The sequence below is a fragment of the Mus caroli genome, chromosome 14 (assembly GCF_900094665.2).
Source record: "Mus caroli chromosome 14, CAROLI_EIJ_v1.1, whole genome shotgun sequence".
Lineage (NCBI taxonomy): Eukaryota > Metazoa > Chordata > Mammalia > Rodentia > Muridae > Mus > Mus caroli.
In genome coordinates this window covers 85629600-85636740 of record NC_034583.1, presented here as the reverse complement: position 1 = coordinate 85636740, position 7141 = coordinate 85629600, and the positions used below count along the sequence as shown (strand labels likewise).

At 36.1% G+C, this 7141-nt stretch overlaps 1 pseudogene; it reads right to left on the bottom strand.

The window, feature by feature from the left end:
• Window positions 1-3676: 3676 nt before the first annotated feature.
• On the bottom strand, window positions 3677-3784 carry LOC115029325 (annotated as a pseudogene).
• Between the last annotated feature and the right edge of the window lie 3357 nt (window positions 3785-7141).

Sequence of the window (7141 nt, the reverse complement as noted above, 5' to 3'; positions counted from 1 at the left end):
GAGCATAGAAAGTTGATGAGTTCGAAAATGGCTTATATGTGGAGTTAAGAAATGGAATGCATATGATAAAATGTGTTGTGTAAAATTCTCAAAGACCTACCAGAAAAATTTAAATGTACAGAAAGCTAATCATATAAAAGATGATATAAACTGTGGCAATAGCCATGGGGATAGAGAGCAGTAATTAGTTTCATGGGTTGTTTAGATAAAAGAATAAAAGTGAGAAGCTTATAAGAAGTAGGTTTTCATGGAAGTCATCCTAAGTATAATTTATACTGTTGAATGCCTGGACATACTATCTAAGAAAAAAAAATGATCTAGCTTGATGGGCGATGGAGCAATTCTTGTATTAATGCACTAAGTTTTAGGCATCTATGGGAATAGAAGTCCCCTGTGACCTTTAGTGTAAATGTGATAATTCAAGAGATCCAAGGAAGCTAGTCTAAAATAAGCAGACAAGAGAAAGACATTTGCTTCTAGAAAGCTAGGCTGACATCTGTGGCAACTGAGAGACCTTTACCTCAGCATGCTGACTGCTAAGAGTATCTTTGAGTATTAGCCCAGACTATGGTGCTTTTTACTTTGCTCTTGAACATTTATGTGATGCGCATCATGAATTGCCTGCTCTGTTCCTTATCTTAAGGTCCTTTCCTCCATCTCTTTTTCACAAGTTAACCATTCCCTTGAATTTGAAGTAAGGATGGCCAGCACCTCTGTGAACTGAGCCTATTTACTGGAACTGCTTTCTAAAATAAAAAGTAAATAAGCCACAGTAGAATTCCGAAAGCCAGGTTTTAGGCAGCATAGGCTAATGCAAATGGATGCATACAGTTCCCATACCATGTGTGCACTGAGACTGGCAAAGGTAACCCAAGACAAATTGTCTAGCAAATTGTCTCTTGATATATAGTTTATGAAAGCAAAGGTGTTTGCCACTGAGCTGTTGTCATGTCACTGTATCACTCCAACTCTTTGGTGCGATGATGGGAGACAAGCCTCCAGTCATCAGCAGTGGTCACAGAACACAGAACAGGCAGGTCTTCAGCAGGGACTCAGTAATTTGTGGCTCAAAATTGACAATGGTGATTGTTTTCTATTTTATTCTGAGGCTTTAGATCTGTTGAAATACTGGTCACTGATATTTCTTCCACTGAATCACTAGGATAACTATCTGAGAGTCACTATATTCATTCCCCCTGTAAAATTTTGTTCATGAAATAAAGATTAATATATATGGTAAACAAAGATTTCTTTGATTATATGAAAAATATGGTTATCTTCTGTTAAGGGAGTCTTGCATGTTATGTGATTTTATCAGTATTTAAAAGGGAACCAAAGTTCTGCATGTATTTGAACCTTGATACATGTGTGTAGTGTTAAACTATTAAAAGATATTAAACTATCTTTCTAAAATAATAAAAAAACAGACAAATCTATCAAAGAATTGCAAATGTTGACAATGTTCTACATACCGCAGTAACAATAGCTCAATAAAAATTTAATTCTTTCCTTTTTTGTGAATTTTGCAGCATTCACTCCAATCTCACACATCTCACCCTCCCCTTGTGCCCAGTCTCGACCCTGAAACCTCCACAAAACAGAGAAAAAGAATCTCATTGTGGAAGCTGTAGTGTGTATATACTTTTGTCCACAGTTCTTTGGTTACAAATGTTCATTGCAATGAATCCTTGGCCTAGTGATTGACATCACTAGGATATTTTTTTTTTCCTGTGTCATGGAGATCCTACAGTTTACATCTGTAGGAACAGCTCCTTCATTCACTGTAGCAAGTTCATCCAGAGGGTAGATATTGTTGTGGACCAATTCAAAATTCTAGTGTAGACAAAATTTTAATCCAGAAACATGGCTATAAAATAACCCTAATTTTCCTCCTCTCATGATGCTGGGAATAGCTCTCCTGCCTGCCATAGACAACAAAGGACAAGAGAGGGGAGAGGATTATCTCTTTCCCTTCTGTTCCACCACCCAGTAGATAAGTGGCAGGGCCAGTTTTCCCATACTCAAACCCTCAGGGCCATCTCACTCACAGACCTTAGTGTCCAGGGCCAGCTCTGCTCTGCTGCCCAGGTGAGGTTCAGTGTCTGCTATCCTGAATGTTGCAGCCTGTGAAAGGGAGGACCAGATGTCCCATTCTGATGAACTCACGGCCAGTTCTCATGTCTGCTGTAGGTGGCAAGGGGCAAGAAGCACAGGCATCTCTCACCCTAGCCCATGCCAATGCATGGCAGATAAGTTGCAGCAGCTTTCCCATGCTCATACCCTTTGGCCCAGCTTGCCTTCACCCCGGCTATCAAGATCAGATCTACTGGGCTGCCCAGGTGAAGAGGTCCAGGGCGTGCTTTACAATGTGCTGGAGCTGGTGAGGGGCATGAATACCTGTCCTACTGTCAAGGCCCCATAGTCAAGACTTCTGCCTATACCTACCGAGAATAGGAAGAGTAGAGTGGGGGAGGAGAGGATCTCTCCCTTATCCATGTTACTGCAAAGGAGATGAGTGATGGAGGACAGCTCTCATATGCTCTATTCCCTACGGAACTTAACTACTTAACTACTATATTGTGGTAGGCTTTTCTCCCCGGTACAACACCTGACTAGGAGTGGAGCAACTCTTCTGTCCCCAGGGCACACCCAAACCCTAACCATAAGCATAAGCATAAAGATAACCCTACCTATGTTGTCCAGGTGAGGAATGGCACAGTTCTCCACAGCTCAAAGACATCCACATCTCCCCAGGAGACAGCTGTCTGGGCTGTAGTGCTAGCAGAATGCTGCTGCTGTGGGACAACAGACCCAGATGTGTCCTCTGGCATGAACATAGGCCAGGACCCAACCATGGTCCCAGATAGCATCATACCCTCCCTCAAGTCTGCAGTTCTGCCTCTGTTCATTGTTCCCACATCTGTCTGTTTCTCTTTCTTTTCTGTTTTTTTTTTTTTTTTTTTTTTTTTTTAAAATTTATTTTTTTTTTTTAGTGGCACCCAGAATCTCTGAATGTCTGAGGCCATTTCAGGTATCATCTGTCCCTCCAGGCCTGTGTGACATGGCCTGGTAGTCATCTCAGGCNGGGACAACAGACCCAGATGTGTCCTCTGGCATGAACATAGGCCAGGACCCAACCATGGTCCCAGATAGCATCATACCCTCCCTCAAGTCTGCAGTGGTACTGAGGTCAGTTGTTTCCAAATCTGTCTGTTTTTTTTTTTTTTTTTTTTTTTTTTTTTTTTTTTTTTTTTTCAAAACTTCCTTGCTTTTCTTAGTGGCACCCAGAATCTCTGAATGTCTGAGGCCATTTCAGGTATCATCTGTCCCTCCAGGCCTGTGTGACATGGCCTGGTAGTCATCTCAGGCTAACTTCCTGCCCAAGTCTCAAGACAGCAAATTGGTGTCTTTGGCTTCCTCCTCAAGACAGCAGACTGGTGTCTTTGGCTTCCTCCTCTCCCAGACCTTCCTTCATTGCCTCACAATGTGGTTATCTGTCTGGGGCTCATGTGGGATATCCTAGGTGGGATTTTTCAGGTTTCTGTCACACTTCTGCTGGGCTTTGCAGGTCTATACAGTCTGTCTCCTCTCACACTTGCTTGCTCCCTGCCCTGGGACCCATCTAGATTTGTGCAGAACTGGACAGATGTATGTCCCAAGCTAGCATTGTTAATGAAATATTAAGCTACTAATCATTCAGACCTTCATAGGTCAGAATTCTGAGCATAGACATAGCCTATCTCCCCTCCACTGATTAATGATAGACATGTGTTACAACAATGGTTACAGGGTTAGGGATATTTAATTCTTTATGTAAAAGAAAAGAAAATACTGAATTTGTTACTATATAATATTGAATAAATCTTAAGTAAAATATGTACGATTATCAGTGAATATTTGATATTTGATTTATGACTCTATTTCAATACTTATATCCCAGGGATAAAGTAAACAGTTCACTGACAAAAAGCAAAATTTATTCTAATTATCTAATAAGATTTTGTAATAGTCTATTAAGATTATGTTTAATCTTATAATATTAATCTATTAATAATCTTATGTTTATTTTTCAAAAAAGATTTTAAAATAGATATACTACTTACTAAAATTTTAACTATATATCAAAACTATTTTCTATTGAGTGATTTTATTTATGTGCCTTTCTAGGGGAGTATAATAATGCTAGATGTATGAAAAACTATAGAGATTTCTATACAGCAATAATCTTAATTTCCTTTAATTAAATGATACCACTGGTCACACAAGACTTCCTAAAAATAAAAATATATTTGTTTCAACATTAGTTTGTGGAATTCTCATTGAGAATACAACATTTTAACTCTATTATAATGCTTAAAGAAAAATCATATATTTATATTTAATCTTTTGATACTATATCAAATTCATGAGAATAGTAAATATATTATTTATTTCTTTATTTTATTTATAAAATTCATTACTTATTATTTATAACATTATTCTATTATTTTATACATTTATTTATATTATCTATCTTTTTAGTATGTATTTATAAATATTTATTATTTTTATTTTAGAGATGGTCACATATGTTATTTCTATGTGATTTCTTGCTTAGTAAGTGGGGACTAATTTCAAACACACTAATTAAAACCTTGGGGAAAATACTTGTTTTTCTAGTTTACAGTTTTGACATTATGCCTACAGAATTGGCAATATAAGTAAGGATGTTCATGAACTTCTACCCATCTTCCTCTGTCCCTCAATCACTAAGATAATAGGCTGCCAGACCATGCTCAATTTTATTTTGAAATAACTTCATGTAATGTACATAAAAGAAAGCCTAATTCCCTACATTTTTCATAGAAGTTAACTGACTTCATGTGTGAAAACCATTACATCTCTTTAACTATAGCTTGAAAGTAGCAAAGAAGTTTTTACTGTTAAAACAAATATTTCAGCTGGTATAATAGTATATAATTTTAAAAAGTATACAATTGTGATTTCATGTCATCAACTCAATACCAAAATTTATTTTAGCTGTGTTAAAACAGAGAGTGACTTTGGGTTTAATAAATATAAACTAGAGGCTAAATGCCCAGTGTCAACTACTGAGAGAAGCATGTGTGACCATGACTTAGGGGAATATTAAGCTACTACTCCACTTTTCACCATATGGGGCCCAGAAATTATAAAACATTGAAGCTAGAAATTTCCTAAAACTATACTAGATGAGGACTGTGCTTTCTTCAAGGAACTACATATCCAGATCAGAGCTTCTTTTTATAATCTGAGAATTGTAACTCAGCTTTTCCTTCATACACTAATACTTTATTCTCAATACTGATAATATCAACAACACACGAAAAGCTGGGCACTGGAAGCAGTTAGGATCTCACCAAATGACAAAGGTTTACAACCAATCCACAAAAAACAAACCAACAAACAAAACCTCAAAAAAAACCCAAAACAAAACAAACAAAATAAAAACAGCATACTGAAAAACTTCACAAAGTTTGTCCTATGAAAATAAGTCATGTCAGTTTAACTCTGTTTTTAAATTAAGACGTATATGGAAGGTCACCCAAATGGAAAAAGTAGAGTATGAGGTGGACTTTGAAGTTGTTAAATAGTCATTGCAATTTTATAACACTAAATAGACTAAATTTAACCTGTAATAGTAAAGTTTCATGTTCTTATTATAGCTAATATCTCCCTCTGTTTCTACAGATATACTAGGTTACATCAATTTTATATAAAACTATAATTTTCATATGAATGGACACCTGAAAACTTTATGCAGACTGTTCAGTGACAACAACACCAGAGCACTTATGAAGTGTGTGTGTCTGTGAGGATGCTGACAAATGTGCAGTACCTTCTGATATGGTTGACAGCAGCTTATTTGGTATATGTTACAAATGAATGCTCACAAAAATTTTGACATATTTAGTTGAATTGAAAATATGATACCAGCTGGCAACTATGGAGAATTATAATTATGAAATGATAGACATTTAATCATTTATGCAAATATATCTTGGGCAATAACACAAATTAATGCATTTCTATGAAGTAAAACTTAAAAGGGAGTGAAAGCAGAGGAGCAAACATGAGGGATCTTCTTCCTTCTTTTCATCTGTCTCCTCCTTTCTCCTTTCTCCTTCTCCTTCTCCATCTCCTTCTCTTTCTCTTTCTCCTTTCTCCTTCTTCTCTTTCTCCTTCCACCTTTCTCCTTCCTCCCTTCTCCTCCCTCCCTTCTTCTCCTTCCTTCTTCTCTCCTCTCCTTCTTCTCTCCATCTCCTCCGTCTCTGTCTCCATCTTCTCCTCTTCCTCCGTCTCCTCCTCCCCTCCTCCTCCTCCTGCCTCTTCTTCTTCTTCTTCTTCTTCTTCTTCTTCTTCTTCTTCTTCTTCTTCTTCTTCTTCTTCTTCTTCTTCTTCTTCTTCTTCTTCTTCATTATCCTCTTGTAAAATATGAGGATCATCTTAACAAAAGCATTAAAACATTTTTGGTAATGAATGAAAAACTCTAAATAACCAGGTAATTTTTTATTGATATTTATTTAAGAAGGTGTATATATTATATATCTGTGTATGCCAAATAATCATATATAAATGTAATATATATTAATATAATGCATGTAACTAATTGAGATAATCTGTGATCTCCAGAAATGTGTATGAAATATAAAGTAATTTCATGAAGCTTGCTAGTACACCACTGTCCTTGTTTATCACTTTTGTTTTCTTGAAATAAGCACTACATTCTTTTTACCACAATGCTGTTGCATATTATTGTAATGTAAACTGAGAAGATTCTTGAGAGTATCTGGCAAACATGATTTACATAATAATTTTGAGATGAGACCCCACTTAGAGATTATCATTCAAAGAGACAAAACTAAATAAAAAAATTAATTATTGAGTATAATTACCCAGCAAGGCAAATGATTCTGAACTTTTTTCTAGTTGCAACAATTTGGCCCTTTCTATATATGTATGTATTTGTATATATTTGTCTCTTTGTGTGTGTGTGTATGTATACATATATATGATAACTTTCTTTAGGTATAACCTTAATAATATGTACAGAAGAGTAAAGAATGTCCCTGTATATAAATTACATTTGGACTTAGCTTAACTATAAGTAAACTTCTGTATA